The sequence below is a fragment of the Choloepus didactylus genome, chromosome 11 (assembly GCF_015220235.1).
Source record: "Choloepus didactylus isolate mChoDid1 chromosome 11, mChoDid1.pri, whole genome shotgun sequence".
NCBI classification, from domain to species: Eukaryota; Metazoa; Chordata; class Mammalia; order Pilosa; family Megalonychidae; genus Choloepus; species Choloepus didactylus.
The window spans coordinates 46,911,334-46,924,133 of NC_051317.1; positions in this window are offsets into that span (position 1 = coordinate 46,911,334).

Below are 12,800 nucleotides of genomic sequence, written 5' to 3' on the forward strand. Positions count from 1 at the left end.
TAGTCTGCCCTAAGGAATCAACCATTCACTCCTCCACCTGAAGAGATTAGCCCTGTGTGCCTGCTAAAACTGAAACTGCCTTCTCAGAAAAAACACCCCTCATACCAACTTCTAAAAGGACTATCCATCTTTCACAAGTTGAAATTTTAATGAAATAACCTGAAGTAGTTAGGTTACAAGGCACTGCAAATTCCTCACATGACCTACCCTTACAACTCCTCTTTTCTTTCAGACTTATAATAAAACCAAAGTTCCAACAGGCCCTCTAAAATAATGTACAAAATGTTACCCATGAGGAGATGTACTACACTCCAAAAATACTGCATGATTTTTTCTAATTTATATAGACAGAATTTGGGAGTGTATTTGTGAGAAAAGATATTAAAACTGTGGGACAATGTTGGAAGGGTACAATACATTAAATCAGGCTGAATTTATGGTTATGAATCCACTAAGCGAGGATTCTGGATTCAATATTGTAACTATTGAAGTTAGAAAGGGCTCTAGTAGTTTGTTCAGGAAATTGGCTGAAACATTTACCAAAAGGTGGCCTACATTACCTGAAGTCAAAATCCCAGGGCTCCCCTCATATGATGCAAATGAAGAAATTGAAAGGTTCACACACATTGAGATTTTACAGAGGATTTATTATGTAGGATCTGATCACCCACACCACAAATGTCTAGAAGACATGCCTTTCATGAGGACTGTGAGGAATAAATTTATGAGACTAATTCAATCATCCCTGAGGAGCTCTGTGGTTACCTTACTCTGTAGGACAGCTATTACTGTGACAACTGCTGTCAATAAATTTGGATCCTTAAACACAATGGGAGTGATTGGCTCCTAGGTTGGCAGAAGTCAAGGGGCAGCACTTAATTACCAGCAAAAATGTGGGCATGGCTACCAAAATGGACAACAGATTCAGAGCAGTAATCAGAACAATCTTGACCTGCAGAGACCTGTGACATTGGCTGGTAGGTCATGGGGTACAAAGAAGTAAAATAGATGGGCAGTCAACTAAATTCTTAATATGTATAAGTAGAAGAGTTCTAGGTCAAGTAAATAAAAGTCTGAAATAAATTACAAAAACAGAGATTCATGATCCCTCAATAAATTCCCAGACTTGAGGCAGTTTACAGACACAAAATCTCTTGAACTGAAGGGAAGCTGGGCTCCTTGGGGTAGGATGCTGCTACACTTACAAAAATATATACTGTTTCTCTTCCTCCCAGCCTTCACAAAAGGACCCAACTTTTTCCCAAGGTGACTGTACATTAGGTAAAAGTAAATGAATAATCATTTTAGGGAAATTAGAAACTGGCTCATAAATGACATTAATTCCAGGACATCCAAAATGTCACTATGGTCCACAGTCAGAGTAGGGGCTTTTGGAAGTCAGGTGACCAGTAGAGTTTTAGCTCAGAGTCATCTCACAGTGGGCCCAGTAGGTCCCTGAGCTCATTCTTCACTTATTGACACATTTCTAAAATGCATAAATGGGATAAACATACATAGCAACTGGCAGTATCCCCACATTGTTTTCCTGATTTGTGGAGTGAGGGCTATTATGGTAGGAAAGGCCAAGTGGAAGCCTAGAACCACCTCCAACAGGCAAAATAGTAAACCAAAATCAGTACCACTTTCCTTGAGGGATTGCAGAGATTAGTGCCAACATCAGGTACTTGACAGCTGCAGGGTGGTGATTCCCACCACATCCCCATTCAACTGTATTATTTGGCCTGTTCAGAAAACATGGATCTTGGAGAATGACAGTGGATTAGTGTAAATTTAACCAGGTGGTGACTCCAATTGCAGCTGCTGAACGAGATGTTATATAATTGCTTGAGCAAATGAACACATCCCTTCATACCTAGTATGCACATGAGTAATAGTATATGATCTGGCAAATGCTATTTTCTCAATACCTTTTAGTAAAGCTAACCAGCAAAAGTTTGCTTTTAGCCGACAAGGCCTACAGTACACCTTCATTGACCTACTTCAGAGGTGTATCAACTCTCCAGCCCAGTGCTGTTATCTATCCTTCAGGGAAATTGATTGTTGTTCCTTACAAAAGACTTCACACTCATCCATTAAATAGATGATACCATGCTTACTGGGCCTAGTGAGCAATTAGTAGCAACTACTCTAGACTTACTGTTCAGACATTATCATGTCAAAGGGTAGGAAATAAATCCGACAAATATTTAGGGGCCTTCCACCACAATATTTCTAGACATCCAGTGATGTGGGGGCATGTTGTAATTTGCCTTCTATGGTTAATGACCAACTGTTTCATCTGGCCCCTCCTACAACCAACTAAGGAGCACAATGCCTAGTTGAACTTTGGCTTTTGGAGGTGACATATTCCTAATTTGGGTGTGCTTTTCTGGCCCATTTACCAAGAGACCCAGAGAGCTGCTAGTTTTGAGTGGAGAATGGAAAAAAGGAGAGTCTGTGACAGGTTCAAACTACTGTGCAAGCTCCTCTGACATTGGAAACATATGATTTGGCGGATCCAATGGTTTTGGAAGTGTCAGTGTCAAATGGAGATGCTGGCTGGAGCCTTTGGAAGGTCCCTTATTCACAACACAGACTCATAAGGTTTGGGAGCAAAGTTTTGCCATCCTTTGTACACAGCTATTCTTCTTTTGAGAAACAGTTTTTGGCATGCTTATTGTCCTTGGTAGAGACTCACCATTTATCCATATGAAACCAAGTTACCATGAGACCTCACTTGGTCATAATAAACCAAATATTATCTTACCCACCATGTTATAAGTTGCACAGCAGCCCTCTATCATCAAATGGAAGTGGTATATATGAGATCAGTCTTGAACAAGCCCTGAGGGTACCAATAAGTTACGTGAGAAGGTGTCCCAAATGCCCATGACCCCCACTCCTGTCACTTATCTTCTATTTCCCACCCTACAGCTATGGCCTCATGGGGAGTTCTCTACAATCAGTTGACTAAGGAAGAAAAAAAAAATCAGGTTCAGACATTGCTGCATGATATATAGGTACTACATGCAAGTAGATAGCTGCAGCACTATAGCCCCTTTCTGAAACATGCTTAAAGGTCAGTGGTAAAGGGCTATCCTCCCAGTGGCCAGAACTTGAGCAGTGAACCTGCTTGTTCATTTGTTTGGAAGGAGAAATGGTCAGAAATACATTTGTATACTGATTCATGGACTGTATGGCCAATGGTTTGACTGATGGTCAGGGTCTTGGAAGGAACATGATTGGAAAATTGGTGACAAAGAGATATGTGAAGAGGTATATGGAAAGATCTTTCTAAATGAGAAAAAAAAATGAAGATATTCATGTCCCATAAGAAAGCAAACCACAGGGTGACTTCAGCGGAGAAAGATTTTAATAATCAAGTGGATAGTATGACCCATTATGTGGATACTACTCAGTCTCTTTCCCAGCCACTCCTGTCATTGTCCAACAGGCACATGAACAAACTAAAGATAGGGGTTATGCATGGTCTCAGCAACATGGACTTCTACTCACCAAGGCTGACTGGCTTCAACCGCTGTTGAATATCCAACCAACTAGCAGTAGAGAACAATAATTAGTAACCAATATGGCACCATTACCAAAGGTGATCAGTCTGCTACTTGCTGGCAGGTTGGTAACAGGACCACTCCCATTAAGGAAGAGGTGGTGTTTTTTCGTACTGAAATAGACACATTCTGAATATGGATTTGGCTTCCATGAGCACAATTCTTCTAGCACAACTATAATCTGTGGACTTACAGAATGCCTTATCCACCATCAATGTATTCCAGGCAACATTGCTTTTGATCAAGGAACACATTACACAGCACACAAAGCATGGGAATAGGCACATACTCATGGAATTTACTAGACTTACCTTGTTCTCCATCATCCTGAAGCAGCTGGGTTGATAGAATGGTGTAATGACATTTTGGGGCCTCAATTATCCCACAAACTCACTGGCAATGCCTCACAAGTCTGGAGCAATGTTCTCTAGGAGGCTGCATATGCTCTAAAGTAACACCCACTCTATGGAGCTATTTCTCCCATATAAGGATTCATGGATCCAGGAATCAAGGTGAGGAAATGGGAGGCAAAGCACCCACTATTAACCCTAGGATTCCACTAGAAAATTTTTTGCTTCTTGCCCCATGACCTTAAAGCTCTACTATTCTACAGATCTTAGTCTGATGAGGAAAATACTTCCACCTTGAGACACAGAATGATTCCATTAACTGGAAGCCACTTTGAGTTCCTCATGCTTCTGAACCAATGGGCAAAGTAGGAAATTATTGTATTGGCTGGGATGATTGATCCTGATAATCAAGGGAAGGAGGACTGCTAATACACAGTGGAGGTAAAGAAGAGTCTGCCAGGAAACTCTTAGGGTGCCTCTGACAGCTACATGCCCTATCATTAAAGTCAATGGAAAACTGCAGTTACCCTACCCAGGCAGGACCAGACCATCTAGGAATAAAGGTTTGGGTCACCCCACCAGGCAAAAAACCAAGACAGCTGAGATGCTTGCTGAGGGTAAAGGTAATATGGAGTCATTGAAGAAGTTAGTTATAAATATGAGCTATGACCATGGGACCAGTTTTAGAAACAGAGATTATGGTGGCTATGAGTATTTCTTCCTTGTTTTGTTATGAATGCATATATATGTATATATGTATATATATATAAAATATTTTGTTTTCTTCCCTTTCTTAACCCCTTTATAATATAAAATAAGTTGTATTAACTTTACATCATATTATTTAAATTACAAATATCAAGGTTAAGAGTGAATATTATCCAGGAACTTGTCATCCTTTTCTGGGAAAAAGAGTTACTGAGTTTCCAGTTCTATGCAGGACAGTTGAATTGTTAGGTGAAAGTAGGGCTATGTTATTGTCTTTATTTAGAGTTTCTCTGTAGTTTAAGTAAATGTGTATGAGTGATAAATTGTCACGGGGTTAACTGCCATGATTCATTTCACATGTCATTTTGGCTAAGATCTGGTGTCCAATTTGGTCTGTGAAATGTAACTGTTACTATGAAAATATTTCATGACTTTCAATTATTGGTCAGTTGAATGTATGTATGTATCTATGCATCTATGGTTGATCATATCTACAATCAACAAAGGATATTGTATTCAGTTGAAGGCCTTAAAGTTAGAACTGATGATTTTGGCAGTCAGAAGAAGCATTCCTTTCTCTATTTCAGCCAGTCAGCTTCTCCTAGAAGGATTCATCAAAACGTTCATCAGAATTCCCAAATTTGGCCTGTCCTACGGAATTCAGACTTGACAATCTCCATGTTTGCATGAGCCAATTTCTATAATAAATTCATAATATTTGTGCATACATCTCTTATCATCAGTTCATTTCCCTGGGGAAACCTAACTAATACAATAGCAAAGCCAATATTTATATGATTATATCAGTGATGTTAATATAATACTTGAAATTATGAAAATCAGGAAATATACAGGCAAGTATTACAAACCACATATTGCTAAAATACCTGGTAAGCTGTGTAGTTTGTATATGTTTACATATGTTTATATAAAGTGCTTATATATATTAGCATATAAAGAAAGACAAAGAGCTGGATCAGTTTCTTACCACAATGTAAAGGCTTAAAATAACACAAATGCATAGGTCAGATGTCTGAAATGGGTCTTCCTGGGCTAAAATTAAGGCATTGACAGCATGCAGTCCTTCTAGGGGCTCTAGAGGAGAACACATTTCCTTACCTTTTCCACCTTCCAGAGGTTGTCCAGGTTCCTTGGCTCGTAGCCCATACCTCCATCTTCAAAGCCAGCAATGGCAGATTGAGTTCTTATGATGTGGCATCACTCTGAAACTACTTCTGTTATCACATCTCTTTTCTGACTGCCTTTTTCTGCCTACCTCTTCCACTTGTGAAGACTATTGTGATTACACTGCAACCAAACAGATAATCCATGATAATTTCCCTCTTTTAAGGTCAGCTGATTATCAACCTTAATTGCAGCTTTGATCTAAATTTCTCCCTGCCATGCAACCTAACATATCAGAGGCTTTGTGTATTGGTAGGTGGGCATCACTGGGGTAGGCATCATATTTGGCTCACCACAAGTGTATATGCTGTATTCTGGAAATAGGATCTCCTTTCTGGTTTCTCTTGCTGAAGATCTAAAATCATAAGAAGACTGTCAATGTGCATCTTCCTAAAGGAAGCTGAAGTTTAAGCTTACTGAAGCACACATCATGCTAAATCTATAAAATATTGACCACTATAGAGAAATGTCCATTCATTGAAATAGCATGTGAATTATAAACATGAAAAGATTTAACTTCAACGTTCATATCAAGCCCATTGGTCTATCAATCATATACTAATGGGAAGCATTCCTGAACTACCAAAAAGTACTTCTCTTTTGTGTCAATAAATATAGCCTGAATAAGTAGCACATAAATAGCATACATAATGGCTTATACTATAAATGAATGATTAGTGTGGTGGTTTAGAGTTATGTACCACAGAAAACATGTTCTTAAACTTCACCCATTCCTGTGGGTGTGAACTCATTTTAAGTAGGACCTTTTGATGAGGCTCCTTCAATTAAGGTGTGGCCTACCTCAATCAGTATGGGTCTTAGTGCTATTTCTGGTGACCTGTAAAAGCAGAATAAAATTCAGACAGATAGAGAGGTAGCCACAGAGAGAGAAGCCAGAAGCTGAATGTCAACAGAACCCAGAAAAGAAATGATGAGGAGAAAGCACCGTGTACATTGTCATGAGCTCGGGAAGAAGGATCACTGGCTGTCAGACCCCAGAACACCAGTCTGTGGGAAGAAAGCAGCCGCTAGATGATTCCTTGATAAAGAATTATCCTAGCCTCAAAAACATAAGCCAATAAATTCTCATTATTTAGACTAACCTGTTGCAAGGCATTTGCTTCAGCAAGAAGGAAACTAAAACAGTATCTTCAATTTTCTAAAACAAATACAAAATAGATCTAGGTAATTACAAAGCATATGGGGTGATGAGAGGGAAGACAATTAAGGATGAGAAGGTTCTGTTATTAAATCCTTCATTTTATTTTTCTTCCATGTAGAGAGAGCTTTGCAGTGGGTAGTGAAGTATGGATTAGAACAGTGAATGGTAAAGTTTTACACAAAATTTAATGCAATTAACCTTTTGCAATAAATAAATACTGAATAACTATTCTGTTTGTGTGGTTTTAGTAAGAATTTTCTAAATTTCTTTTAAGAAATTATATATAACCATTTTTACTAGTCCAAAAATCTAAACCAAACCTTTTATGCCTCATTGTCCCCTTCTAATTTCCACAGTAATTTATTCTATGACACCATTGATACATATATTGTAAAGGAAACAATAGATAGAATAAATGCTAAAATATAATTAATACTTTCTCTAGTCCATTTAACAAAATATATTAGAAATCCAGTTAAATATTTTGAATTTCAGTCTCATAATCTTTTGACCTAAGGCATTTTAATAGTTGAAACTAGTCTTAAATTAAGAGGAATCTGTCTACTGCCACCTCTATATCACCATTCAAGGAAAACCTAAACAATAAACAAACGATGTTGATTTTTAATTCTTTGATATTTCTCAAATAAAAAGAATCAGGTTAAAGAAAATTTGTGAACCAAGTTGTGTTTTGTTTTGATCTGCTTTTTTTTCTGCTTAAGGCTAACATGGATCTTAAATTACATTTCAGAGTGTATTTGATGATTCTATTTGGGAAGAAGGAGCTTCAGAAACCAATTAAAAATCTAGTTGAAGACTTTATTCCAGCCCCAGGAAAGGAAACAATTTAAAGTTAATTCAAACTACTCTCTTTGAAAGCAGAAATCCATCTCCTAAGGAGTAGTGTTTATTGTTTTGTTTGGGTTAGGTTTAATTTTTCCAAAGACTGGGGAACTCACTGAAATTTCAAAAACTTGGAAAAATTCATCATTTTTCAATAAAAAGTTATTAGATCATTATTTCCCAAACTGATTCCTCAAAAACATGCCTATACATTTTTATGGTTCTAAATTATAGATTTCTAGTTTTAAATGTTCAGAGTAGACGAGCAAGGAAAATTTCAGACACCTATGTCATTAACCAATGATTCATACACAACCTTTTGAATAAGGGATGCAATATTGAATTGTGGGAAAAGAGAGGGAGAGTGTGTGGTATGTAGCCTTTTACCTAGGCATGATGATTGACACATTCTCAGAGGTTGAGAATAAATGAATTACACATGAATGAGAGGTGTGATCTTTCCTAAATAATGCCACACTAAATAATTATTTTATAGGGAGAGCTTCTGATAGTAAAGTTGCCCTAAATAAGACATGATTAACTAAAATTGCATTTAAAAATTAATATTGTTTCTGAAAAAGAAATATGTATTAGATTTGTAAGGATTGGGAAAAGCACAAATTTAATATTTTAAATTTAAAAGTGATTTGTTTCTTGCATGGAATAATGACACATTACACAGAGCCACATAATATTTGTTGTTTAACAGATTATTTAAACCATTTTTACTGTGCACCAGATTATCTGTCAGCCACAGAAAAGCTTGTAAATTGGAGATAACATGTACTGAAAATCTTATGTCAACGTAATATGGTATTTGCTGTGATAAAACATTTAAGAGAAGATAAAGAAGCACAGAACATTTAGAAAATTTTAGAATTTCAGAACTGGTTTCTTTGAAGAGGTGCCTTAGGCTGTAGTTTGAAAGAATTTGAGTTAGATGATAAAGTTGGAAAAGACATTCCAGGGAATGGAGTAAGAGGAGCAAGAGAATAAGGGCTGGAGGGAAATTGTAAGTGTAAAATTTGTAGAAAAAAGTGAGAAATAAAACAGAGATGTAGTTAGAAACAGTGAAAAGTAGTAGGGAATTGTTTTCTATTGGAAAATAGAATTCCCAATCCCAATCTCTAGTTGGATCATTAAGAAAAGAGGGTCATAAAAATGAGATTTTTAAAAATTGTAAATGATTTTGATATTTGATTTTTAAGCTAGCTGTCCACATGGAATTGTAACAAAATGAAGAGCTGAGAATGTGAATTTTAAAAATATGGCACTACAAATGCTAATTGAAACAATGAATTCTAGTAAGTCTTCAAGAAAAGAGGAAAAAATAAAACAAAGAGCTCAAACAGGAAACTTTAGGATTGGAGATGGAAATATTGGGAAACTGTTTTTATGCACCATTTTGCACAAGCAGGTAGAGACTGGAACTGGCAGAAATTATCAAAAGAGGGTGAAAATTAAAATTCAAAACTGTGTGTTTTATTCAAATGAATACATAACTAAGCAAGTTTTGATTTTCATAAATTTTCACATAGACCTTTAAATTAAATGAAATAACATTACTTTTCTTATAAATCTGAGCTATCTTAAATTTTACATTCATTTCATCATATAATTTTCATAAAAGAAATAATAATAAATATAGTGAAGTTTATGTCAAACATTGGAACAACAAAGATCCATAAATACCATCATGTGATTCCAAATCAATCCATTCTTTCTTTCTAAATTCAATACAAGTGGTTAGAATTCACACCGTTTAAGGAAATGAAAAGAGAAATGTGAATATTCAAATCTCGCCATTTTTTGCATAGAAAAAAACATATTAATTACTAAAAATAGGACACCACAGAAAACATTCAAAAAATCTAGTAGCTCTGCACCTTCATTCCAAAATATAAGGAGCTCAAATAATCAATAAAAAGGCTGTCAACATTCTTACATGCACCATACCAAATTAAATAGTACTTATTAAAAAAAAATCCATCATTATAATCATTAAGTTTCATTTTGAACAATGTACAGAGCTTTGAAATAATAAAACAAAGTCCTTATGTATTCTAAATTCACTGACTATATCAGAATATGCATGTGTATGATAAAGAAGAAACAAGAAATGCATACCTTTAAAAATAAACCCCAATATATACATATATAAAGTCCTTTTCCGAATTCAAGTGTACTTTTCATGAAACAATATAATTCACAGATAATGGTTTTTACTTGTTTGATTTTCAATCAACTCTAATGCCTTAAGATGAGTGAATTTCTTTGAGTATAATATTTATTCTCTCTCATCTGATTTGATTTTATAAAAAATTTTTGTGGTTTTTCAAGGGCAAATAAAGAAGTTTGTATTCAACTGACATTCTTAGATGTCTATGTGTCAATTTTCATTACATGGAAAAGCAAGAGTTTAGATGATAGAAGAGTCATTAGTAATGGGTGAATTTATTACTATTGGATGTCAAATTTTTGCCTCTGTTAAAACATTATTAGATAAAAAATAGCAGAATACAAGGATGATGGGGGACATAAAACACAAAATAATATGAATCTTGTCATAACACATAATCAGTCAGAAAATGAACCAAAAGCAAAAGTTCTCTAACTCCAGCTTGAGTACATCTAGCAAAGTTTGTCATTAGCAAGTAAATAATATATATAATGCTGTCTGGAATTTTACAAGGCCCAAATTAACACATTGTGATGATTAATTTTGATTAACCTTCAGAAATTTCTTTAGTTTTAGAATAAAAATAAACTTGTATTTGATTGTTATGAGAAATGTGAATTAAAGCACAGAGTTTTCATCCAGGTAGTTATCTCAACCTACGTGTTGCTTTTATTTGTTATGTTTTCACAAGCCTGGCCTATCACGTTATTGCCTGAAGATGCTTAGATTATTTCACACCAAAAAAATCTACATATTGTCAGTTATTTTGTTAATTTATAAACATAGTTTCTATTTGCATCAAGGTGTTTTATGTATTGAATACAATTATCTTATTCTTAATTTACTAATTTTACTTTATAGATTTACGAGAAGGAAAATAAGAACTTCCCCTTCTCATTGTTCATTTGTCCTTATGACTATCTTTAAGCAGTTTGAATATTTTGTGGTTATGTACTAGTAGATCTAAAAAATAAAACATGTAAAACACTATCAGAGATATCTGACAGTAAACATTTAAAAAGCTTGATACATATTTCTTAAAAAGAACACAGAGACATACACATTTTATAAAATTATATTGTGAATACAATTTTTGCATTACCTTTTAACTAAATATTTGTACACTAGCTATGTCAATTTTGTTGAGTCTCACATAATTCCTACAACAGATGATGAATAAAATATGAATCTACATTGGATTAAAATTTTCCAAAGGATTTGTTATAGTCAAGCTTGTTATAATAAGATGCAGTAGAGGCATCAGTTGTAATAGCTAAGGCTAACATCAGAAGCTGCATGGGTGTTTTATATTGTTAAAACAAAGGTTTTATTCAATTGAAAGGAAATAAACGAAAATAAACTTGGATTCACTGAGAGGTCTGTTATATTGTGAATGATTAGTGACAAGTAGAATTATTATTTAGTTTATTTACTATGCTAGTCACATTCTCTGACTTCCTACCTTTGTCTAAAAACAGGTTTCATAAGGCTTTACCTCAATAAGAGGCTTTTTGGATTTTTAATTTAAGGTGAGTAAAGTAAATTTCTTTAGTAAATATCAATAGTCAAAACTTACAATGTACATAATCCTTATCTAGTCACTTTACTTATTTAATTCTCACAACAGTATTTTAGGTAATATTACCATGCTACTTTACAGATGGGAAAATTAAGTTCCAATTACGTTACTTTACCAAGGTCACACAGCACATAAGTGACAGAGAAGGGATTCCAACCAAGGCTTTCTGGTCCAGAGTCATTGCATTTAAAAGGTGTAAAATATAATCAATTTGATAGCAAGATACCCTTTATACTTCACCATTGATGTCAAGAATTCCATCATAGAAGATATGTAATTGATAATAGACTTATTCATGTACTCAGATATAACCTCTTGTGGCTTTTCCATAATCTGACTACTGAGCACATAATGTGCTTTCTTTTACTTGATTATTTTAATGATTTTCTTTATTTTTTTCATTAAGCTAACTATTTTAATGGAGACATGGATTTTTGATATTTTCCTTTATGAAACCTGCAGCTTATATTATTTTTACATAAAAAATAAATGGTTTCAAATATTAATAATATTTAATACATGAAAATCTTGAAGAATATCAATGGTTTTGTCCAGTTTCCAGTGAATAACCTAATTGCAAAACAAAAGCCAAACACTCTTGCACCAAGGCAGAAGGCAAAAGACACATGAAATCAAAGTGGATGGGGAAATAGTCTTCAGTTGAAGCTGAAAATATATTAGAGAAAGAAAAAAAAATCTCTCTTTCTAATTATGTCAGGTGTCAGTGATACCAGAAAAATAAAGAGGAATAATGACTGACTTCCACAATGGTGAAATATAAAGGAAAATACTTCCAACACTCTTCAGGACCTGCTGTGTTAGAGACACAGGTTATCCAGTTCTTTACATTCTCACCAAACTTGGGTATGATTTATCCCATTTTACAAATGAGAAAATTAATTTTCAAGACTCCTTTTAAGTTGTCAAAGTCAAAAAAAAAGTCTAGGCTGCCAGTCTGAAGTGATAATGAATATTGTCTTTCATCAATTATATTGATATATGCACTAGTACTATTCAGCACATAGATGGAACAGATAAAGGTGAGAGGGGAATAATAGGTTGCCCTTGCTCTGTTAATCAATAATTCTTTACTCTCAACACAGAGTAATTTAATACGTACTATTCTGCTACAAATTTGAAAGTCCAACAGCTACTATGTATTCCATATTATGGTCCATGTCCTGTGATAAAACTTTAAAATCCATAATAATTCACCAATATAACA